Source organism: Carlito syrichta, unplaced genomic scaffold (genome assembly GCF_000164805.1).
Source record: "Carlito syrichta isolate Samal-C Ts95f unplaced genomic scaffold, Tarsius_syrichta-2.0.1 Scaffold120494, whole genome shotgun sequence".
Lineage (NCBI taxonomy): Eukaryota > Metazoa > Chordata > Mammalia > Primates > Tarsiidae > Carlito > Carlito syrichta.
In genome coordinates this window covers 429,560-456,209 of record NW_007064590.1, presented here as the reverse complement: position 1 = coordinate 456,209, position 26,650 = coordinate 429,560, and the positions used below count along the sequence as shown (strand labels likewise).

Below are 26,650 nucleotides of genomic sequence, written 5' to 3'. Positions count from 1 at the left end.
ACTCAAAGTTTGGAAAGACTTGATGAGCCCCCAAGTCTGTTCTTTTCCCACTGCACCCACTCTGGCTCATTGTGATAGTTGTACAAAGATGGCCTGCAGCTTCGGGGCTTGCACTGCTGATGAAGTAAACTGGCTGATGCCTGCAGCTGTGTTGCTGAACCGTTCAGTGTCTCCCACACATCCTGGGCTCCAGGCCAGCCCCACAACCCTCCCCACGCCCATACCCACACCCATTCTTCAGACTCGGCATCTATGCCCCTGACCCCAGTCTGCACTGGATCCTCCGCTCTCTCATGAAAACAGTTGCGTGCAGTTGATGTGGAGACAATCAGATAAAGCCCTCTGGCTCTGCTTCTACCTGTCTGCCATCTTCCCCTCTGTTCCCACGTCTGGTGAATTTATGTCTCACCTCACTCAATACCTCTGCCCACTATTCACCCCCTTTTTGCTGAAAAGCAGGCTTTGGGGTTATGAAGGAGACCCCCACTCTCCTTTCCCCTTACCCTCTAGCACAAGCATGCCTGATTACACTCCTGAGAGTGAGGGAACCAACACCTCCTTTGGGATGGAAGTCAGAAGAGTAAACTGGGAGAGAAACAGAAGGCTCACCCCAAGCTGCTTTCTGGAACATCAGACAGAAGGGCTCAATTTCAAGACCCACGCCACGATCACAGCACCAGTATAAGCTGTCGTCCTACCTCCCCATGTCTCCGACTGGGATCTTATTTTGAAACACGGCAGATGTAATTCGTTAAGATGAGGTCAGAGAGGCGTGGTCCTTAATTCAACGTGACCTGTGTCTTTATGAAGGGAAAATTGGACACAGACATACTCACAGAGAGAACGCCTTTGTGTAAGAATGAAAGATCAGGATGATGCTTTTACAAGCCAAGGGATGTCAAAATTGCCAGGAAGCCACCAGAAGCTAGGTGACAGGCAGGGGACAGATGCTTCCCCAAAGCTCCTCAGAAAGAATCCACCTGCCAACACCTTGATCTTGGAACTTCAGAACTGTGAGAGACTAAATTTCAGTTGTGTGAGCCGCCTGGTTTGTGGTACTCTGTTGCAACACCCTTAGAAAACTACTACGCTGGAGAGATGCCCAAAGGAGTCAGTCATCTGAAAGGTCCCAGTGAGTCAGCTCTGGGGTGAGTTAGGGGGCAAACAGAGCCAAGGCTGTGAGAGCCCCGCCCAGATGGGCTGAGGGAGCCTGGTTCACAGACAGGCCCCAGTCCCGCCCTGAGGTTCTTCGGAGATAGTTCTAGACCAAAACCAGCTCCCCCTCATCAAACACCTGATGCCACGGACAATCTCTGGTGCCCACCTGTGGAGATGGAAAAGAGATTTTAAGCCTAGTGTCATCTTCATGATAGGGTATCATTATGACATTCATGGGCCTTAGGCACGTTGGCTTCTGTGGGCTTCTTCCTACACTTAAAAAAAATATTTAAGGCCAGGTGCAGTGGCTCATGCTTGTAATCCTAGCATTTTGGGATGCTGAGGCAGGCTAATTGCTTGAACCCAGGAGTTCATGGCCAACCAAGGCAACACACTGAAACTGCGTTTCTACAAAAAATAAAAATAAATGGGACAGGCATGGTGGCACACACCCGTAGTCCCAGTTACTTGGGAGCCTGAGGCAGGAGGATCACCTGAGCTCAGGAGGTTGAGGCTGTGGTGAGCTGAGGCCATGCCACTGCACTCCAGCCTTGGTGACAGAGTGAGACTCTAACTCAAAAATTTATATATATTTAAAATATTTTATGATTTCACTGGGGGTAAAGACAAGTATAATCTCTGCTGGATCGATCATTATATATTCATTATCATTATATTCATTTTTAATCTGATTTTAAAAGAAATTAAAATGAAAACATCTTAGGCTGGGCATGGTAGCTCATGCTTGTAATCCCAGCACTTTGGGAGGCTGAGGCAGGCAGACTGCTTGAGCCCAGGAGTTCAAGACCAGCCTGGACAAAATAGCAAGACCTCGTCTCTACAAAAAAGGAAAAAATTAGCCAGCTGTGGTGGTGCATGTCTCTAGGCCCAACTACTCAGGATGCTGAGGTGGAAAGATCACCTGAGCTCAGGAGGTTGACACTGCCGTGCACCGTGATCATGCCACTGCGCTCCAGCCTGGGCGGTAGCGTGAGACCACGACTCAAAAAAAAAAAATCTTTGTGGGCCCCCAAATGTGATGTGGGCCCTGGCACTGCGCCTTCTGTGCCCATGGGCTAAGTTGGCCTTGCCATACAGAGAAAATGAGGATGCAAAAACCCACCTCCTGGATGATACTGCCACCAAGAAACCGAGCCTTGGAAAGAACCATGAGCAAGTGTGTTCTATTAAGCTTGTTCTTCATCCTTTCCAGCTAGGCAGTTGCCGCCCAGGCTGCATCTCTGGTGTCCAAAAGTCCACAGTTTACCTTATACTTTTCCTTTACCTCAGGATGAACTAAAACATAAATACTCCCAGGTATAGATAGAGAACCACACTGCGTATTAGCTGTCACCACCTGCAAGTGTGTGACCATAAATCCACACCCTCTTCACCAAGGCAGCCGTGGTGCATTGTCAGAACCATACATAAACCTCCTCCTATGCACTGTATTACTGGCCCTCCTGATTTACCGTATATACAATCTTCAAGTTAAATACCAACAGAAGCACCCGGAAATATATTCTCCTACAGCCCCTGCCTGAAAACTGCATTGTCCAAATAATGTCTGCTCATTCATCATTTACTTCCCAATATCTGAGGGTCATTTTCTGAAATACATTCCTACAGCCATGTCCTGCAAGGCTTATGAGTGTGGAGAAGAGGAGGCAAAATCTCCAGCTTTAAGGCCCAGGTGTTGAGAACGTGAGCATGTTTCAAAATTGAGACTAAGCAATGCAAACAGTAGGTATCTGGCTCCCCTTTAAGGGACTTTTACTGGTTTCCCTGGATGTACTATCTGGTTTTTTATTTTGTTTTTTGAGTCAGCATCTCACTCTGTTGCCCAGGCTGAACTGCAGTGGCACAATCACAATAATCATGGCTCATGGCAGCCTTGACATTCTGGGATCAGGAGGTCACCCACCACAGTGACTGAAGTAGCTGAGGCTACAGGCATGCGCTACCACACACAGCTAATTTTTTTGACATTTTGTAGAGATGAGGTCTCACAATGTTGCCCAGGCTGGTCTTGAACTCCTGGGCTCAAGCAATCTGCTCACCTTGGCCTCCCAAAATGCTGGAATTACAGGCATGAGACACCATGGCTGACCCTGGATGTACTATTTGAATCTATTTTCCTTGTATGCACAACTCCTAGCCTTCAGAGCAGTAATAAATTGAATAAACAAAGCCATACTAAATGGTTCTCCCTAGAAATCATTAGGCAGTATCTCTGAACACGTAGAATTCCAATTGCTTTACTGTCCAGAAGCACAGATTTCTGCACAGTGACAGGCCACTGGGACTTGATTCTCATGTTCCAGGTTACCAGTATGAGACTGGGAAGAGTGGTCATGTGCTGGTTTTATAGACTGATGTGAATATCAGTCATCTTTACAACAACAAAATGGATGACATGCGTGGGCCCCTGATCCCTCATCAGAAATGACAGTGCCAATGGTGGAGAAGATGGATTGGAAATCTAGTCTCCATTCCCTCTTTTCTAACAGAATCCTGATTTTAACAAAGTACCCATCCAGGGCCAGCTTCACAGACTTGTGACCTCTGCAGTCACACAGGGCTTTATGCACTGAAGAGCCTAGGCTTGGGTAAAATCCTGCTATCACCATCTTGAAATTCTTAATGATCTTATCTTTGAACTGGTGATTTGGAAGTCTGATGGGACAGATAAGACAGGCATAGTATGCACATCCCTGTTCTAGCCACCCTATTTGCAGCTTCCATAACATGCCTACCTTGCACTCACTTTCAGTCCTGCAGGACTCTCATGGACTAGAATTCTGTGATCAACATGTTAAAGATGGAGTAGGTGTGGGTGCTGACAGCCATGGCTAACTGGCCATGCCTTCCATTCCAACCAGAACTTGCTTGGACACAGAAAGAAAGCAATGGTGTTCTAAGAAACACACCTGACTAAGAAATCTCACTACAGCCTTTCTTTCTCATGTGACTTCCTTGTATTATTTGATCACTTATACTGAAATCATGAAAGGGAAAAATAAGGTGACCCATGGCTCCTTTTTCTTTAGGCCCTTCATTGTCCACAGTGAATAGAAATGTAGAGAATGTTAGTGAATGTGCACATATCAATACCAACAAAAATAATTAGTTTTGTGGAGCATTTCCCTGTTTGGTAAGAATTAAATACATGTACATGTATGAGTTACAAACTATGAGTCATGTTATTTCAGAACTTCCGAACAGGACTTCAGTGCTGTTAGGAGGGGACCCCAAAAAACCAGAATTATCTTTTGGAGGGTGGACCCCTTGTAGTACAGGCTTCCTCCGCCAGGTAAGTGACCTCGGCAACAGTGTGCCAGCCAGCGTTGTTGTGAGAGACTGCATTCAGCTTCAGGGAATTCTTTTTTTAGATTCTCTCCATGCCTTTGCCCATTTCATGACGGTGATTGACAAACTCACCTGCCTACACTGTGCCGAGTGTTCAGCAGTTTTTGACCAAAACCCAACCTCACCCCAAGCAACTTTTTTTGTATCCCTAGATGAAAAAGAGTCCTCAAAGGGAAACGTTTTGCTGAGGTGGAGGAGGTGAAATTTAAAAATGGCAGAAGCGCTAAAAGGCTTCAAAATTGACAAGTTCAAAAACTGTTTTGAGCAGTGGAAACAGTATCTTGATAGGTGCTTTCCATCAAATGGAGAGTACTTTGAAGGTGACTGGAATTTAACTATGTAAGAATAAATACACAATTGTCTACAAATAAATTATGTTTTGGGGAATCTTCCCTTGTATATTTGCCAACCACACTCCTGGCTCCAAGGATGGGTATGATACATTGGGTTAATTGCATCCTACTTGCTGGTGATTGGTTCAGAACTAGGCATGTCACTCATGTCACACCAATGAGAAGCTTGTTTGAGGCTTCTGGGTAAGTCTATCTCCTTCCAAAACTGACTGTCTATTCCACCTTTCTACAAGAGTGAGGATGAAGAGAAGGACAAACTCACAACTTTATTTTTGAAAAAACATAACAGGGGTGGCCATGAGCGTGCCATTGCAGTCCAGCCTGGACAATAGAGTACGACTTGGACTCAACAAACAAACAAACCCCACCAAACTTTAAAAATGAATATGCAGAAAAACAGAACTAAAATTTCTGGACTAGGCAATCTAAATGCTGGTCCTCTCTATGGACTTCCGAGAATGTGAACCAACCATTTCATTGTTGCTAAATCCAATTTAAGATGGATTTTCTGTAACTTGATGCTGAAAACCTACTGATAAATGTTTGTCGACTGAGGGGATGGATGTGTACAGCATTGTCATTGCTGGTATTAGACTGGCCATGGAAAGCTTGATGGGTCTTAAAGGAGGGGTAGATCTGAACAAGGAAGAAGGCAGTTCAGGAAGGAGGGGCACTCTGGTGTGTGCAGGGGCAAAAGGTTGACAAACATAAGGGGTCACAGTGGGAGAAAGCCTGGAGATGCAAACGGTTCATGCAGGGAGAACAAGGATCATGGAGGGGCTGTCCTGGATTTTCAAGGGTCTGGGATTGTCTCAACATGATGCAGTTAGTTACAGGTGAACCCTATGCTGGGGTATGCTCAGAAGTGCTTGAAGTAGTGAAGATTGCAATCATGGTAGGTAAGATCATAGGAGCTACTTATTTATACAAAGGCACTTTACTAAAGTACTAATACCTCAGTTTGAAATCTGGCCATTTGGCTTGGAAATACAGCTCTGCCTCTCACTGATGGCATCACCTGAGCAAGTGCCTTTGTCATTCTGTGTTTTGGTTCCCTCAAATGTAAAATGAAGGTATGAGCAGTACTTACCTCCCCCTTTGCTACGAGGATTATGAGATCATCCGGTGTTTGGCACTTGACAAGAGTTTCATGGATATTGGCTATTATTATTATTTGAGTTGGAATCTCACTCTGTCCCCCAGACTGGAGTGCAGTGGCCACTTCCAGCCACTGCAGCCTCGACCTGCTGGCCTCCGGCGATCCTTCTGCCTCAGCCTTCCAAGTAGCCAGAATTACAAGTGTGCGCTACCACACCTGGCTAATTTTAGAGATGAGGTCTCGCCAAGTTACCCAGGTGGGTCTTGAACCTGTGAGCTCAGGCAATCCACTCACCTCGGCCTTCCAAAGTACGGGGTTACAGGCTGAACCACAGTCCGGCAGATATTGGCTATTATTATTACTTTTGATTGCCTCACAGGGTTCCTTGCAGGGGGAGATCTGTTTTATCTGGAAGCCCACCCTTCCACAGGCTTTCACTTCCTTCCCTCATCTTTAAATATCTGGAGATTGTTGTCTGCAATTGCAAACCTCTCATCCACATTCCTGGTGCCTTCTGTAGTGGTCTCAAGCAGTAAGGTAAGTGGAATCCAGATTACATGTACCTTATATTTGCTTTCCTTATACTTAGCCTGGAGGAGGATGATGAGGAAGCTCTTAGGACTAAATTCAACACCAGCCAGTCAACTCTGGCTATCTCCAACAGTGGCTTGAGTGACTCAGGTTCTAGCCAACTTAGGGTTGATGGGAAAAAAGCTAAAATCCATACAAGCAATACTTTTGTGGCTGATTTCAGTTGCTTCATAAGCAATTTTCAAATTAATAAGGTATATTTTCACTGTTTTCAACATATCGTAGAATACTCTCCATCTTGGTGACCTGCTTCCCCAAGCCATATTTGGCAAACATTTGGTATTACCTCCCACAGATTCCTGTACTTCTTTGGCTACAGGAAGTAGATATGGCTCCATTAGGGAGAACACATTTTCTTGGTTTGTTCATTCATCAGATATTCATTTAATGCCTATTACATGCCAGGTACCATTTGGTGAGCTGCCTCATCCAGTTATCTGCATTTTATATATTATGCATGATATAATAAATGATCTTACACATATGTACTTCTGCATTTTCAAATAGCTAGAATGAAACTACAGAGGGAATATCAACTTAAACCACAAACTACCCTTAAAAACTTTCCTTCATTTTTGCCCCCAAGAAGTTGGAATAGAGGGTTTGCCAGTGTGCCTCACCCAACTGAAAACAGCAAAATACTGTGTAGAGATCCACACTGTGAACTTTTACCTAAGAAGTAACACTCGGTTCTCTGCTCCTCCCATTTGATGGGCAGCCGCATCTCTCATGCAGCACCAGCCACATCCCTGAGACACCATGGCAAAAATTAAGGCTAGAGTAAACGAATTTGGCCTTTTGGGTGCCTGGTCACCAGAGCTGCTTTTAACTCTGACCAAGTAGATATTGTCGCTATCAATGACCCCTTCATTGATCTTAACTACATGGTCTATATATTCCAGTATGACTTCACCCATGGCAAGTTCCACAGCACCATCAAGGCTGAGAAAAGGATGCTTGTCATCAATGGAAATCCCACCACCAACTTCCAGGAACAAGATCCCACCAAAATCAAATGGTACAACGCCAGCGCTGATTATGTGGTAGAATTACCAGCGTCTTCACTACCTTAGAGAAGGCTGGAGCTCACTTAAGGGGGTGCCAAAGAGTCATCATCTCTGCCCTCTCCACTGATACCCTCACATTTATGATGGACATGAACCACGAGAAGTATCGAAACAACCTCATGACCATCAGCAATGCCTCTTGCAATACCAACTGCTTAGCCCCCCTGGCCAAAGTCATCCACGAAAATCTTGGCATCGTGGAGGGACTCATGACCACTGTCTATGCCATCATTGCCTCTCAGAAGACCATGGATGGCCCTTTGGGAAGCTATGGTGGGACAGCTGCAGGGCTCTCCAGAACATCATTCCTTCATCCACCAGTACTGCCAGGGCTGTGGTCAAGGTCATCCCAGAGATGAAAAGGAAGCTCACAGCCATGAACTTCCATATCTCCACTGTCAGTGTGTCAGTTGTGGACCTGCCATCTGGAGAAACCCGCCAAACATGACATCAAGAAGGTGGTGAAGCAAGCATCAGAGGGCCCCCTCAAGGGCACCCTGCACTACACTGAGCACCAAGCTGTGTCCTCTGACTTTAACATTGACACCCGCTCTTCCACCATTGTCCCCAATGACCCACTTTTTCAAGTTTATCTCTTGGTATGACAGTGAAGTTGGCTATAGCAATAGAGTGGCGGACCTCATGGTCCACTTGACCTCCAGGGAGTAAAAGCCCCCAGACCACCAGTCACAGTGAGAACACAGCAGGAAGAGAGAGGCCCTTGGTTGCTGGGGAGTCCTTGCCACATTGTCCCCAATCTCCCTGAGACTCTCCCCTCCTCACAGTATACATGCTAGACCCCTGAAGAATACAAGGGGCCTAGGGAGCCCCACCTCATTATGTACCATCAACAAAGTTCCCTGTACTCAGCCAAAAAGAAGAAGAAGAAAAGGAGGAAGAGGACAGGGGGAGGGGAGAAAGGGGAAGAGAAGCGGGGGAGGAGGAGGAGGAAGGGGAGACCAAAGTTCAACCAAAAAATGAAAGACAACTTCAGATACTGGGAAAAACAAGGTGGGCAGTTGCCCACGAGGCAGGGTTTGGGTGAAAACCAGGAGTCAATCTCCAGTGCAGGAGAAGGGAGAGTGTTTTGGTGATGAACATGGGCATGGGAACCACGCAGTTCAGTCTGTAGGGGAGCACCTTGACCCTCCCAAGCCCTGGATCTCATCTGGGGAGCAACCAGGGCACTCAGATCTGGACACCTAGATCAGGAAGCCATTCCTGATCCTAGCTCACAGCAGGCTGCATGGGAACAGCCAGCGAATGGGGTAGTGGACTGGTTTGGAGACTCTGGGGCCAGGAGCTGGTGTCTGGTTTTGAATGAGGGAAGGGCCCCCTGGCCAGAACTGGAAACTAAGTGTGGTGTGGCCTCCAGCCATGGCTGCTGAAATTGGGCACCTCCCATTTGTGAGGCTGGAGCAGGAGGGCATTTGCCCGAGAGTGTGTGGTTTTAACCTGGGGTGGTTTCCTCAAATGAGAGAGAACTCCATGCGACTCAGCTGCCAGCGCTGGGCGAGGGCCGGAGCCTGCTGGAGTGGAGCATCTGCTGGGTCTGGAGCATCTGCGGGGTGTGGAGCATCTGCCTGGAGCATCTACCGAGCCTGGAGCATCTGCCGGGTCTGGAACATCTGCCGGGTCTGGGGCATCTGCCGGGTCTGGGGCATCTGCTGGGCCTGGAGTCTGGGCGCAAGCCGGCCGCCCTTTCCCAGCGCAGGGCCAGCGATGGCAGCAGCCGCTGCCGGGGGCCCGGCTCCCCTCCTCACCGGGGCGTTTCCCCAGGGCTGAGGACAGCGTTCCAGGCCCATCACGGCCAGCGCTTGTGCTCACCTCTGGGTCTGCGGGCTTGCCTGGCCCCGCCCTGCCCAGTTTGCCCTGCTGCCTCCAAGACAGATCACGGGACCATGCTTCGGAGTGTTCCACCGCCCAAGTACATCTCCAGGTTGGCAGAGGTCAAGGACAAACCTTACTGCCGCCACCACCGTGAGTTCTCACATGAGAGCGCCATCTACTAGCTGGAGGTCAACCTGCATGGTCCATTGCATCTGCTGACACAGTGCACAGCTCTTGGGACCACAGCAAATTTCTCATGAGCTCTTACTACCACCGTCGCCCACACCACTTCAGCTACCTAGGAGGCTGCAAGCTCACTCACCTTCTGGTATGCCACTACTGCAACTGATGTGAGGAAGGCACCACACTAAGGCTATTTATAACCAAGGAAGTCATACAAGTCTTGCCACTGAACACATCCAGAAGCAAAGCCAAACGGTCCTACTCAGCATCATTAAGAAAAAACTAAAAAGTCATAGCTCAACAAACGTAACTTAACAAATAAGAAATTCCAATGCAAGTGAATCAGTGTAATAATACTAGAAATATGAAAAAGTAAGGTGTTATGACACTCTTAAAGGTAATTCTCTAGCAATGATTACTAACCAAAAATACATTTTTGAAGTGACAGATAAAGAATTCAAAATATTGATTTTTATTATAAACCCAATGAAAGGCATGAAAATCTAAAAACCAATATAAAGAAATCAGAAAATCAATTCGAGATATGAATGAGAAATTTATCAAGTAGACAGAAATCTTTGATAAAAATAGAACTTTTGTAAATGAAAAATATATTGGAGGAATTACAAAATACAGTTGAAAGCTCAACAATAGATTAGACCAAGCAGAAGAGAGACTTTCAGAACTTGAAGACAGGCCTTTTGAATTAATCCAGTCAAACAAAGATAGAGAAAAAAGAATTTTTAAAAAGAATGAACAAAGCCTCTGAGAAGTATAATTACATAAAGAGATTGAACTTACAAGTAATATGTATTCCCAAGGGAGAAGCAACAAAATTGACAAAAATTTCCCTAGTCTAACAAGAGGCTTAGACATCCAGATACAAGAGGCCCAAATCAACAGCAGTCAAATACATTGCAAGATGGACTTTACCATGACATATCAAACTGTCTAAAGTCAATGTGAAGGCAAAAAATCCTCCACAATAAAATCAATAAATTTAATAAAAAATTCAATAAAATCAGCAAGATAAAAGTGTCTAGGCACCTATAAAGGAAACCTCATCAGATTTACAGTGGACTTCTCAGCAGAAACATTACAAGTCAGAGAGATTGGGATTCTACTTTCAAAGTGCTTAAAGAAAAAAAACAACTGCCAATCTTAAGCTTTGTATTCTGTAAGAATAAGCTTCATGAATGAAGGAGAAATAAAGTCTTTCCCAGTAAGCAAACACAGAGGGAATCATCACCACTAGACAAGGTCCTACAAGAAATGCTCAAAGGAGACCTAAACATGAAAACAAAAAATCAAAATTTTCCATCATAAAAACTCATGAACATACAAAACTCACAGGTCTTTAAAGCAATTATACAAAGGAGGAAGAGAAAGAAGTCAAATAGCAACATGGCAGAAACTCTCCTAACCACAAAGACAAACAGAAAAAACAACAAAAATCTACAAAACAACTAGGTAACAATTACCAGTATGACAGGAAATAAACCTCAATATTAACCCAGCTTTACTTAAAAGATATAGATTGGCAGAATTGATGGAAAAAACAAACAAACCAGCCGGGCTCGGTGGCTCAGCCTGTAATCCCACGCCTTTGGGAGGCTGAGGTGAGTGGATTGCCTGAGCCCGCGGGTTCAAGACCCGCCTGGGCAGGTGAGACCTCATCTCTACAATAAAATTTTAAAAAATCAGCCGGGCGTGGTAGCAGGCGCCTGTAATTCCGGCTACTCGGAAGGCTGAGGCGGAAGGATCGCCGGAGCCCAACAGGCGAGGCTGCGGTGACCGGGAGCGACCACTGCACTCCAGTCTGGGCGACAGAGGGAGACTACAACTCAAACAAACAAACAAACAAACCATGAATCAACTGTATGGTGCTTGCAGGAAACTCACCTTCTGGTAGGTAACGACACTTAAAGACTGAAGGTAAAGGAGTGGATTCTTTGCAAACAGAAACCAGAAGCAAGCAGGAGTAGCTATAACTTGCAACAGATAAAGCAGACTTTAAATAAAAACAGTTAAAAAAAGACAAGGAATGTTATTATTTAATGATAAAGGGATAAATTCAACAAGAAGATATAACAGTTATAAATATATATGCACCCAACACCTGAGCACCCAGATTCATAAAACAAATAGTACCAGACCTAAAGAATGAGATAGATGGCAATATATTAGTAGGGAATTTTAACACTCCACTCATAGCACTAGATAGAGCATCAGGACAGAAAATCAACAGATAAATATTGAACTAAATTTTTTTTTTTTTTGAGTTGGAGTCTCACTCTGTCACCCAGACTGGAGTGCAGTGGCTGCTCCGGGTCACCGCAGCCTCGACCTGCTGGGCTCCGGTGATCCTTCCGTCTCAGCCTTCCAAGTAGCCGTAATTACAGGCACGCGCTACCACGCCCGGCTGATTTTTTGATTTATTGTAAAGATAAGGTCTCACTGCCCAGGCAGGTCTTGAACCCGCGGGCTCAGGCAATCCACTCACCTCAGCCTCCCAAAGGCGCGGGATTACAGGCTGAGCCACCAAGCCCAGCATGGACTAAATTGAACTTTAGACCAAATGGACCTAACAGACATTTGCAGAGCATTCTATCAACAACTGCAGAATATATATTTTTTCTCATCAGTGCATAAACATTCTCCAAGATAGACCATATGTTAGATCATGAAACTAATCTCAATAATTTTACAAATGAAAATTATATCAAGTATCTTCTCTGACCACAATGGAATAAAAGTAGAAATCAACACCAAGAGGAACTCTTGAAACTATACAAATACATGAAAATTAAACATTCTCCTGAATTATCTTAGAGGCAATGACAAAATTAAGATAGAAATTTTTAAAATTATTGAAACAAATGAAATTAGGAATACAACATAACAAAAACTCTGGGATATAGCAAAGGCAGTATAAGGGAAGTGTATGGCATTAAATTCCTACATCCCAAAGTAGAAAGGTCACAAACTGACAACATAACATCACACCTCAAGGAACTACAAGAACAAACCAAACCCAAAACTAGCAGAAGAAAATAAATAACAAAAAGCAGAGAAGAGCTAAAGGAAATTGAGATTTTTTTTTAACGTGCAAAGGATTAAATAAAAAGTTAGTTCTTTGAAAAGATCAAAAAGTTGATAAATTGCAGCTAAACTAATCACGGAGAGAGAAGATTCAAATAAACATGAGCAGTAATGAAAAAGAAGACACTACAACTGATACATCAGAAATACAAAAGATGATCAGAGACAACTGTGCACAACTCTACACTCACAAACTAGAAAATGTAGACAAAATGAATGAATTCCTGGAAACATACACTATCCCAAGACTGAACCAGGGATAAATAGAAAATCTGAATAAATCAATATCAAGTGGTAAGATTGTATCTATAATACAACAACAACAACAATAAAAATCTCCCAAAATAAAAAAGCCCAGGAACAGATGGATTTGCAGCTGAATTCTACCAAACATACAAAGATGAACTGTACCAATTCTCCTAAAACTTTTGCAAAAAAGCTGAGGAGAAGGGAGTCCTCTCTACTCATTCTACAAAGCCAGAATCACCCTGATACTAAAGCCAGACAAGGATACAACAACAACAAAAACTACAGACCAATATTCCTGATTAACATAGATACAAAATTCTTCAATAAAATACAAGCAAATCAAACCCAACAGCACATCAAAAATATAATACATCATGATAAAGTGGCTTTTATGCCAGGGATACAAGGATGGGTCACCATATATAAATCAATAGATATGATTCATCACCTAAACTGAACTAAGGACAAAATCATATGATCATCTCAATATATGCAGAAAAAGAATTTGATAAAATTCAGCTTCACTTCAGTAAAAAGAAAGAAAGAAAGAAAGAAAGAAAGAAAGAAAGAAAGATCTCAGCACACAAGGAACAGAAGGAACGTTATGTCAATACAACTAAGGTCTTATATGACAAACCCATAGACAACATCATACTGAATAGGAACAAGTTGACAGCAAGCCCCCTTAGAACTGAACAAGACAAGGATGCTTACTTTTACCATTTACATGCAATGTAATACTGGAAATCTGAGTCAGAGCAATCAGGCTAGAGAAAGAAATACAGTAAAAAGCATCCAGATCAGAAAAGAGGAAGTCAAATTCTCTTTGTTCACTGACATTATGATCTTAAACCTAAAAAACTCTAAAGACTTCTCCAGAAAACTCTTAGATTTGGTAAACGAACTCAGTAAGATGCCAGGATACAAAATCAACAAACAAAAATCAGTAGTATTTCTAAATATCAATAATGATCAAGCTGAGAACCAAATCAAGAAAGCAATTCCATTTATAATAACTATCTCCCCCACCCCCAAAATACCCAGGACTATATTTAACCAAGGAAATGAAAAATCTTTACAAGTAAAACTACAAAATACTGATGGAAGAAATTGATGACATGAACACATGTAAAAACATCTCATTCTTATGTATTGGAAGAATTAATATCATCAAAATGACCATACTGCCCAAAGTGATCTATAGATTCAATTCAATCCCATCAAAATGCCAAACTCATTTTTTAACAGAAAAAGAATCTGAAAATTCACATGGAAATAAAAAGGAGCCCAAATGACCAAAGCAATATCAAACAAAAAAGAACAAAGCAGACTTCAAATTGTGTTAACAGGCTATAGTAAATGAAACAGCATGGTGCTGATATAAAAACGGACATATAGCTCGATGAAACAGAATATAGAACTCAGAAATAAAGCCACATATCTACAACCAAATGATTTTTGACAAAGTCTACAAAAACATATATGAGGGGGGAACCGCCAAAACCTGAACTTACTTATAAAAAATGTGTATTTATTATTACGTATTTAAACTTTGAAGGAGAGTACCTTCAAAATACTCTCCGTTTGATGCAATACACCTTTCAGTATGCTTTTTCTACTGCTCAAAACAGTTTTGAAGTTATCCGTTTTGATGCCTTTTAGTGCTTCTGCCATTCATTGTTTCACCTCTTCCACATGGGTATAACATTTGCCTTTGAAGATGTTTTTCATGGAAACAACCAAAAAAAATTGCTTGAGGTGAGATGGGGTGAATAGGGAGAGTGGGGCATGAGAGGGTCATGCCATTTTTGGTCAAAAACTGCTGACCACTCAGCACGATGTGGGCAGGTCACGTTTAAATCGCCCATCAAGAAATGGGCAAATGCTGGAAAGACTCTCCAAAAAATAAAAATAAAAAACTTCACTGAAACTGAACACAGCCTCTCACAACAACACTAGCCAGTACACTGATGCAAATGGGTTCCTAGAGCACTTACCTAGTAAGAGAAGTTAGTACTATAAGGGGCCACCCTCCAAAAGATAATTCTGGTTTGTTGGGTCCCCCCTTGCAATGAGGAAAGGACACCCTTTTCAATAAATAGGGCTGGGAAAACAGTGTTGTCATAAGAGAACAATAAAACTGGATCCCATCTCTCATCATATAAAACAAGATGGATCAAAGACTTAAACGTAAGACTGCAATTATAAAATACTAGGAGAAAACCTAGGGAAAACTCTTCAGACATTGATTTAGGCAAAGAATTCATGACTAAGACCTCAAAACACAAACAAGAACAAATTTAGACAAATGGGACTTGATTAAACTGAAAGGCTTCTTCACAGCAAAATAAATTATCAACAGAGTAAACAGACAAGAGACAGAATAGGAGAAGAAAATGTTTGCAAACTATGCATACAACAAAGGACTAATATCCAGAATCTACAAGGATCTCAAAGAACTCAATGAATTCAAAAGGAAAAAAAAAGAAAAATCCATTGAGAAGTGGACAAAGGACGTGAACAGGTATTTTTCAAAGCAAGGCACAGAAATGGCCAACAAGCATATGAAAAAAAAAGTTCCACATTACTAATCAACAGAGAAATAAAAATGAAATATTTTCTTACATTAGTCAGAATGGTTCTTATTAAAAAGTCAAAAAATAATAGATGTTGGCAAAGATGTGGAGAAAAAGGAATGCCAATAGACTGTAAGAGGAAATATAAATCAGTACAACCTCTGTGGAAAAAAATATGGAGAATTCTCAAAGAACTGGTATCTACCCAAAGAAAATGAAATCATATTTTTAAAAATCCACACTCGTATGTTTATTGCAGCACTATTCACAATAGCAAAGATATGGAATCAACCTATGTGTGTTTATCAATGAATGACTGGATAAAGAAAACATATATATAAATCAATTCAAGATGGATTAAAGACTTAAATGTAAGGCCAAAAAAAGTATACACTTTTTAAGAAAGGAAAAAAATTGTATTAAAATTGTAACACTCAATATATACCATAATAAAAGATGAATACAAGTCGCATTTCACTTCTGCAATTACAAGAGGTACTCAAAATGCGTCAGCATCCAGACACTGCTGCTTGAGTAATGTTGACCCAAGTGTCTACTTGTATTGCTGCACATGTTGTTTCAGTTTCTTTCCCAAGTGCAGTTTTCACTACATCCTTTAAGCTCCCCTATAGGTAAAGGTCAAGGAGTGTTAAGTCAGGTACCACTTTCAAAATAGTCTTGCGCTCCTCAAATGACAGCTGTGCTTCTACCATTTTTTTGATTGTCCTGCCTGTTTCATGGTGATGCTAGCATTCATTTGGCTAATGCCAGCTTTTCAGCGAATGTCATACTACACGTTGCTTCTGTAATTCAATTCAACTTTGAAAAGCAATACATAGACAACATCTCTTAAAATATGTATGTTTTTTGTGTATACATTTTTTGGCACCCCCAGTGTATATCTACAGACAACGGAAAGACTGTTCAGTCATTACAAAAAAGAATGAAATCATGTCTTTTGCAGTGACATGAATAAAACTGGAGACCATTATCTTAAGTGAAACAACTCAGAAACAGAAGATCAAATACTGCATGTTCTCACTTGTGAGAGTTAAATAATGTGTACACATAAACATAGAGTATGGAATAATAGACACTGAAGACTCAGAAGTCTGAGAGTGTGTGAGGGCATTGAGGAATGAGAAATTACTTACCATGTACAATGCACATGACTCAGATGGTGGTTGCACTAAAAGCCTAGACTTCACCACTTCTCAATATATACATATAATAAAACTCCACTTGTACCACTTAAGTTTATTTTTAAAACAAACAAACAAACAAAACCTCTTTTCAAAACTCTAGCCAAGAACTGGATAGTTTGAAATTCAACTGATTTCTGTCCTCTGGATTAATCTTATCTTTCTGAAGTGAAAATAAAAGTGTAATTCCATTCGGTACCTTGTCGCCACCAATATTTATAGCTTGCCTTCAAAAAATAAACAAGTTAGGAGAAACCAGAAAAATTCTAAGCCACCATGCCCCCAAATATTCATGAATCGTCCTTATCTTGATGTGATAAAGACAGAAAAATTCTTGGATATGGTTTAATACCAGAAGATGATTCTGCATCTGCAGAACATCTGTCAAATAGAGTTTTTAAAGAATATGCAGATTAAGCATGCTCTGTGTATGGGAACAAAATATATGTTATCAACTCTTTGAAACACACAGCATAAACAGCTAACAAACACAAGTAGAACTTGCCAGTGTTGTTGGTAAGATTATGGGGGTGGTGAGAGAGATTGCTTACAGCTGTTATGGTAATTAAGGAATAAAATGGCTCCATCTGCCACTCTGTCTCGGGGGAACTACCAACTTTTTTTGCTGCTTCGTTCTAAGTTGACAAGGGCTAGGAATCTGATGCCCTTGTCCCTGGTCCTCGTCAGTTTCCATATGGAACAGATCTTGAAGAGGAAGGTCTGGCAGGCTGTCTCAAACCCTCATCTGACCACAGGCTGGTATAGGGGTGGTAGGAATGGCAGGATTGCCTTCCCACACACAGATGTGGCTATGGTTGTGGGTAAGTATCTATGGATAAGTCTGGGCTGGAGCCTGTAGAAGGAATCCATCGACAAGAATGGATGGGGCTGAGCAGAGAGGCATAGGTGGGGAGTCATTGTGAGCTTTCTGTGCAGTTGTCTTGCTTTATTCATCCACATAATTTTCATGTAGGCCCATATAGGAGCAACATAGCCACTAACACAGTCAGCTTTGGTTGCAAGATTCTTGAATAATGAAGTTTGGGGTCAGTTTTTATTTGGTGCCTTTTCTAAGTTACCAAAATCAGAGACACCTTGAGTAAACACTTTCTGATAACTACTGAGACATAGACCAGATCACAGATTGAATATATTTTATTTTAAAATGGGTGACTTCTCATACCCCCAGCCTTTACATGTGAGCAAGAGACACTTTGTAGCTTTCTCTATCGGCTCATGTTCCAAAATTATGATAAAAATCATTCTGTTAACAATGAAGACAAACATAAGAGTAGGACAATTTTTAAATGCATTATGTTCATTGCCATGATTAAAGCATTAATGTGTATCAAAAGTGTTCAATGAAATAAACATCCCATTGATTTAAAAAGTCAGTGAAAAGAATTTGCCTTCCTTTTTTCTTTTCTTTTTTTTCCCCCTATTCCCTTTCCTGGAGAAACTAAGGAGCAATGAAACATCAAGGAGGTAGTTGAGTCACTCCTCTTGAAGAAAACATTCAGTGAGCACCTGTTATGTGTATGGTCCTTTATCCCCAGAGTGCCCTGTTGTCACCACCACAGAGTCCATAGACCTCCCAAGTAGAGGTCAATAGGGTTATTTTTGCTTCTAGCACAGTGATGAAATGAATTGGTAATTCCCTTCTTGAATCATTCCACCACCTCCCTCTCACACTATGACCACCTTTAGGGGATATAATAGTTTGAATAACTGCAAGTTCCATCCTGCCCAGGAACTAAAAGGAGAATGACCATTGATGACTAAGTGGTTCTCTCAAGAGGCAGTAGGTTCGGGGCAGAAAACGGCCAAGTAGTGGGGCATGTTCTATCATACGAGAAACCCAAAAGTCATGGCAATGGAAGAAATATTCTGTCTCTGAGATGAAGTTAGGCTGATGACTCTAAGAAAAAGAATGTTTACCTTAGCTGCAACTCCCTTAAGTGGGGAGAGTGGTCTGGGATCGGGGTGCCCCTATCATTTGATGTTTTTTGACTCATCACTATGTGCCTCCAGAGCTTACAACAGCCAAGAAGTGGAAAATATCAACAGAGACTGGCTTACCAGTCTTACACCAAGACAATAACCAAATTGTGAGTCAGAGGAAGGGATTGAGACTACTCTACTCTTTTGGGGGAGTAATAGAGATTTGTGAGGAAAGGGGGTAAGCTGCTGTGAGTTGTTGGGGTGGAGGAGATACTAGAAACCAGAGGGCAGAGCGGGATGGAGGAGCCATTCCCCAGAACTATATGTGACATGGATATCTGTTTTTAAGTGGTTATTCCTATTGGTGCTGCAAGAGAACAGCCAAGTGAATTGCTGTTGTTGGTTGTTTTAACATTTATTCCTCTCAGAATCTAAATCCCTCTCAGAATTGCCTGACCTTCCAGTTTTCTTTTTTCTTTTTTTGAGTTGGTGTCTCACTCTGTTTCCCAGGCTGGACCTCCTGGGCTCAGGAGATCCTTCCACCTCAGCATCACAAGTAGTTAGGACTACAGGTGTGCACCACCATGCCCAGCTAATTTATTTTTTATTTTGTGTGGAAACGAGATTTCACTATGTTGCCCAGGCTGGTCTCGAACCCCTGAGCTCAAGCAATCCTCCTGCATCGGCCTCCCAAAGAGCTAGGATCATAGGCATGAGCCACTGCACCTGGCCTCAAGCCGTTATTGGATGGAGGTGGTGGGACACATGCAAGTGGCTCTGGAGAGCACTAGAGAAAAAGAATTCAAGAAGCTAAAGACAGTATGATGCAACTTCTTTATTGCTTTTATGGTTTAGTGAAGACTCCTCTAATCATGACTTGCACACTCTACGTTATGTTCACCTTAACAACCAAACAAAATTGCAACCCAATATGCTACGAAACCCTTCTTCCTAAATTCCTTTAAAACAGAAATCTCTTCAAAAGTATCCAAACTTAAAGGTGAAGGGAATGTGGAATGCTTGAATCAAGGTCTCACAGCAAAAAAAAGTCAAGAGTGTGACCCGAACAGAGCAGTGAGAATGATGCAAGTCATGCATGTTGAGGTGCCCAAGATGCTCAAGGCCTGTGTATTATGGGGAATCAACAGAGAAATGCAAACAATGATGACAAAAACTTACTGAGCGCGCGCAATCTGCCAGGCTCTTTTCAAAGTGCTTTCCATGTACTAACTCATGTAATATGCAAATATGCTTGTGAATCAAGAGCAAACAGAATAGAAGAGATCTGTGCATTGTCCCTAATGTTTCCCTCACAAGGCGTATTACACATTCAGCTGAGCTTCTTCCTTGAGGTAATTCATCATTATTTACTAATCATCCATGGCATCCTGAGCCAACAGCAAGAGCCAGTCTCAGACACTGACGTGGCTAGGCCAACTCTAGTAGATTTTCCTACTGATGAGGTTCCCACCCCAGGCTCCCTAGGGCAGAAGCAAGTATCAGTCTTTGAGGGGTATAGGTTTGGGTTAAAATAATACTCTGCCGTTGGAGCAACATAAATTGAAGCAGCATCACTAAATAAGCTATCTTTTCATCAAAAGCAATTTACCTTCTTCTGTTTACAATTCATTAATTTTAAAAACATGTTATTATACAAAACAGAGAAGTCATTAATTAACATGCCTACAATCAAATTAGGCTCTGTAGGTCTGGAACATTTACAAGATAACATATTGGGGGTTGCCATGGTAACTCATCAACTTGCAATTCTGTACCTTCCTGAGTAAGAGCCTAGAAAGGAGAAGGCAGACAATTTGGGGAGATACCAGCACCAGAAACTGAGTTCATCTGTGACTTAAGCCCTCTGTAATTTTGTTTACCAGCCATTCACCATAGATAGTAAGAAGACATAAAATATTCCCGTTTCAAAGCTCCTTAAAATTGCCAATTCCACTCTGTAGTCAATTCTCACTCAGCAAAGAAGAAAATAGGAAGAGAACTCAGGGTAATGACACGGTCATCAAACAGTGAGCTGGAAGAGAAGCATACTCATTGCTTCTGAATGGCAGCAGGCAGGTGCTTCCTCCAGGGGAAGGAATCTGCTAAAGCCTTAGATTAGAACCCAGTCTCAACTCAGGGTTACAGGCCATCTCCCGTCCTCCAACAACCTAGTGCCAACCTAAACCAAACTCAGTCACCAGTATACACTTCCCTCCTGGTACCGCAGTGCATTCAGGATAGAAATGTATCAGACACAGAACTCACACTCTTCTAGGGAGATCATGTGGCTGACCACCCAGTCTTACTTCCCCCTTTCATTAAACAGGACACAATGGATGAAAACTTTTTAGCCTTTTTGTGTAACTCTGCTTTCTCTTTCATATTATGCAAGTGTCATTGAATCAAGGTTCTCTGAGACAATCTTTCCCACCCTCACACCAGTTGTGATTTTTCTGTTTAAAACACTTGTATGAAAACTCTGGGGATGCCCAAAGAGGGGGAGTTAGGGAGGAAGGCAAAAAGGGTTGAAAAACTATTTGTGGGGTACTGATGCCGGGAGGGGTGAGGCACAAAACTCGTGAAATCCTTGACACAAACTTAAAATGAATTTTAGATTGGCTAGCGACATTTTAAAACAAAGTTTATTAGTGAGAACAGAGAAAAGAAAGGGCAGGTGAAAGTTTTATACTAGAATGTCCTGGCACGTGCAAGTCTTTCCCTTAAAAAAGAAATACTGCACTTTTGCTCTTAACTAAGATATATTTTCACAACAATTGATATGCTAAAGAGGGTGGGACACAGGTAACTGCCACTCCCGAGAGACTGACGTCTCTCCACTTCTTTTTTTTTTTTTTGGAGTTGGAGTCTCACTCTGTCGCCCAGACTGGAGTGCAGTGTCCGCTCCTGGCCACCGCAGCCTCGAGCTGCTGGGCTCCAGCGATCCTTCCGCCTCAGCCTTCCAAGTAGCCGGAATTACAGGCGTGCGCTACCACACCCGGCTGATTTTTTTATTTATTGTAGAGATGAGGTCTCGCTGCCCAGGCGGTTCTCAAACCCATGGGCTCAGGCAATCCACACACTCAGTCTCTCCACTTCTGATGGAAGGAGTGGGAGGATGAGTGGTCTTTTCCAGGCCACATTGTCTTTTGCAGGAGACCTGCCAGATGTTTCCAATCCACAAGTTCATAAGCTAAAAGATGGTTTTATTATCATTTCTATGACTTTGGTTGTTAAGGGGTGGTCTTCCACCTTTGGTGGGGAACCTGGAAGATTTTTAAAAATTATTACACTAAACCATGAATTGAAAGGTTTAATTGTTCTAGTCTTACATCTAAGGGGATTTTCTTTGATATGCTGAGGGGATGGGGTAGGCTATCAGCTTGGCCTGTGGTAAAATAATAATAGTAGTAGTACTAGTAGTAAAAAAAAGTCTGAATGCTTCCTAAAAGTCTATCTATAAGAAATGTATCTATCTATGTCTAACCTGTGCTAGCTACCCTGCCTCAGTACCATGTTCACTATGCGGGTGATGTGTTCAGCAGAAGCCCAAAACTCACCAACAAGCAATATACCCGTGTAACAAACCTGCATATGTACCCCTGAATTTAGAATGAAATGCCTATGAAAACTGTTGAATTATAAAATCATCTTTCTGGGCAGATAATTTGTCTAATGTGGTCAGGAAATGTCAACAACCATAATAATCTCAATGACATTATTGATGGCAGGGATCTAAAACACTTAGCTTTTAAAATTCCAAAAGCTTAGGAACAGGAATCAATTGCATGGCGGTTGTCAACAATGCTGTATTGTGCGATGTGCAGTGGCAGCAACTTCCCGCCTGCCCAGGAACATTGGTGGCTGGGGCTCTCATGTAAAGTCAGTGTCGTCAGAATTGTGACGATAGTGCAGGCTCTCTTCTTAGATGGTTTGCAAGCGTGATGAATATGTCTAGACGTCATTACAGATAACACATTGGCAAATAAAGTAAATGATTTACTAGTTACCAAGTTAATTACGCTGGATTCTATTTCATTTATTAGGAATGCATTCAACTTCCTGGCTTTGCGCTGGGGAGGTATTTATAAAGCAACTAACAGAGCCTGAAAAGGGATCTCAGTGCTAACTGGTCATGCTTGAACCAAAGGCTTCCTCCCAGGGACAGTCTGCTTGTCAACACAAACCAACAACTACATGCAGATAAGCAACCGTGGTCAAGAAAGGGGCCCTACTCTCTACATGGCATCTTCCCTGATAATGAGTCACTCTCCATTTCAGCTTCCACAGAATGACCTCCAGTCCCCACTGCCCACATGAAAAAAAAACTCTTCTGAAATTAGCTTGCTGTAGAGATGGCTACACAACATTGGGAATAGACTTAATGCCACTGAATTGTACACTTAAAAATGATAATAATGAGCCGGGCTCGGTGGCTCAGCCTGTAATCCCGTGCCTTTGGGAGGCTGAGGTGAGTGGATTGCCTGAGCCTGCGGGTTCAAGACCCACCTGGGCAACTTGGCGAGACCTCATCTCTACAATAAATCAAAAAAATTAGCCAGGCGTGGTAGCGCGCGCCTGTAGTTCCAGTTACTTGGAAGGCTGAGGCAGAAGGATCGCCGGAGCCCAGCAGGCGAGGCTGTGGTGGCCGGGAGCGGCTACTGCAATCCAGTCTGAGTGACAGAGTGAGACTCCAACTCAAAAAAAAAAAAAAAAATGATAATAATGATAAACTTCATGTTATACATATTTTACCACAATAAAAAATATTGTGGTCAAGGTTTTTATTTTTTCTTTAACAACGATATAAGAGGAGGTAACACCAAAAACCTAAAATTATCTAATTTTTCTTTTTTGGAGAGCAGGCCCATGGTAGTACAGGCTTCCCCTGCTAGGTAAGTGTTCCAGGAACCCATCAGCATCGATGTACCAGCTAGTGTTGTTGTGAGAGGCTGTGTTCTTGAGAAACATCCCAAGTTGTGGCAAACAGGTGACTGGTTCTTCTACCATAACAATGCACCTGCCCACACCACACTGAGTGTTCAGCAGTTTTTGACCAAAAGCAGCATGAGCCCCAGGCTCACCCTCCCTATTCATCTGATCTTGCACCAAGTGGCTTCATTTTTTGTTTCCCTGGATGAAACAAGTCCTCAAAGGGAAATGTTTTGCCACTGTGGAACAGGTGAAACAAAAAATGGCAGAAGCACTAAAAGGGCTCAAAAGTGACGAGTTCAAAAACTGTTTTGAGCAGTGGAAGAAGCATCTCCACATGTGTAGTGCAATAAACAGAGAGGACATGGAAGGCAACTGAAGTTTACACATAGGAGAATAAATCCACATTTTGTATAAATAAGTTCTGTTTCAGGGGGTCCCCCCTCATATATAGGGTAGGGAAGGAGGCTAAGGGAAGAGAGAGGGAGAGGGAGGGAGAGACAGAGACAGAGAGAGAGAGAGAGAGATCAGAATAAGTTGCATATTGTGATGAGAATTTCCTAGGCAACAAAAATGTGATATGTGACAGTTGACATCTGTAGTATTTGTCCAGCATCTGAAAACCCTTTCTGCTTTGGAGGCATCTCAAGATGGAAGCTGAAGGGTGGCATTTGGGGAATAGATGGACTCAAGCACATGCAAAGGGATATGCTTCCACAGATGCAGCTTAAGCCAGCTGTTGACAGCTCTGCTATCTTTGTGCTAACTTTGTGTCCTCTAGTTTCTTCCCATTTTCCTGTTTTGACCAGCTCTCGTGATCATGCAGCATTAAAATCCTTTTAGTCAATTCCTTTTCCATTGACCTGTATTAGTTTATGTGGTTTGCAGTTTTTTTTTCTTTTTTGAGTTGGAGTCTCACTCTGTCGCCCAGACTGGAGTGCAGTGGCCGCTCCTAGCCACCGCAGCCTCCACCTGCTGTGCTCCGGCGATCCTTCTGCCTCAGCCTTCCGAGTAGCCGGAACTATAGGCACGTGCTACCATATCCAGCTAATTGTTGATTTATTGTAGAGACGAGGTCTCGCCAAGTTGCCCGGGTGGATCTTGAACCCGTGGGCTCAGGCAGTCCATTCGCCTGGCCTCCCAAAGTGCTGGGATTACAAGCTGAGCCGCCGAGCCTGGCCTGCAATGTTAATGATAATACAAAGAGACAATATTTTATTGCTCCAACGTTAGCAAGAAATGCCTGAAATCAACATCAAAATAACAATTCGATTGTATTTTAGCTAAGTGAGAACCTCACCTGAATTGATAGCCAAGGATCTTCCTCTGTTCTTGCAAAACCATCCGGCCTTGCCCGTTTTCAGTCAAACAGGGACTCAGATGATTAGGAAATAGTTTTTTTTCATCACAAAATAATTCTGTGGAAGATCAGAAAGACTAGTTTTGTGCTCTCTGGGTTTTGTTGTTGTGGTTATGACTGCTTCAAAGCTTGCAGTAGGAGTTTGCCCAGGGCTTTTTCCCTAAAAGTCTTAGTAATGAGTTGCCAGCAGCAGAGATGCTACTTCAGGGGACCTGGGTTCCTCCAGAGTGACACAAGCAAGGGCTGACTAGGACCGACCCAGGTTCCAAAGACAACCGCAGAGTCCCAGGCTGAGAAACAATCCCATCCCCACTCCGGAGCGTGGGCATTGAATGACTTCTCTCCTGTCACACAATCTCTCTCTCTTCCTTTAAGTTCATCAACCTTGATGGACAAGAGAGTTCAGAGGAAACTGTGGAGCCCCGAGAGCCAAAGCCCAACTTTTCTGTGGCAGCAGCTCTGGCTGCGGATTAACCAAGAGGATGTTTCTGCTATCTTCACTTCTTTCTCTTTGGCGATTTGCCCACCAGTGTTAGATTTGGACTGTGCACAAAAATTTATTCACATCCAACTCTAAGACAAACTATGCTTTTAATAAGCTGAGTAGTCTCTGAGCATGGTTTCAGCCAGCCTCCCCGAAGGCTGCATCAGAATCTCTTAAGGTGGGCTATTTCCCTGTAAACTAGGGGCATTCATTGCCCTTCCCCCTACACATACACATGCCCCCATTTGGATAAGCACCCATGTCTTCTCAAGGTGCGACAGGATTTTTCCCAGATGAAAAGTTTCTGGGGCTGGGATTTGTACCCACCGTTGCTGGACTCCACACGCATGTGGCTTCCACTGGGCACTGAGGAGATCAGGAGCCATTTGCCCTCTGGCTCTGTGGCCTCAGGACCAGGCCACCTAACAGCACCCCTGTCATGACTGTATTTGGAGTGCTGTGAGGATGAGGGAATGGGGAGGAATGGGTGGGTGAATGCTGGACAATGCAAAGTTCTAGAAATGCAACTTGTCAGTGTCATTAGTAACCATTTTATCTGATGTGAGTGCTACTGCTCTCACAGGACAGGCTCTGGAGAAGAAACATAGTTGATAGCTGAATGGCAGTAACAAGTAAATTATGCCTTCATAAAAAAAAGTCCTTTGACTGGGTGCAGTGGCTCACACTTGTAATCCTAGCAATCTGGGAGTCTGAGCTTGGAGGATTGCTTGAGCCCAGAAGGTCAAGACCTGCCCAGGCAACATAGCAAGACCTCATTTCTACCAAGAAAAAAAAAATCAGAAAATTAGCTGGTCATAATGGTGTGTGCCTATAGTTCCAGCTACTTGGGTGGCTAAAATGGGAGGATCACCTGAGCCCAGGAGGTCGAGGTTGTGATGAGCCGCAATGGGCCATTGCACTTCAGCCTGGGTGACATGGTGGGACCCCAACTCTGAAAAAAACCAAAAATTGAATCCTTCTATTTATTTCTGTAGAAAAACATGAATGGAAATTAGGAACATGAGTGACTTAGAGGTGAACAAGTTCCTCTCTAAGAAGTTTGAAAACAGGTACCAAGGTAGACATCATTATAACTTCGTCAACAGAAGTGTCCATTTTCTTTCCAAGTGGGATTATAAGCAATAGGGCTTTTATAC

General features: G+C 42.8%; 1 pseudogene; it reads left to right on the top strand.

Annotated features, from left to right (window-relative positions):
- LOC103249446 overlaps positions 1-25,483 on the top strand; it is a 53,197-nt pseudogene extending 27,714 nt beyond the window's left edge.
- Positions 25,484-26,650: the final 1,167 nt, after the last annotated feature.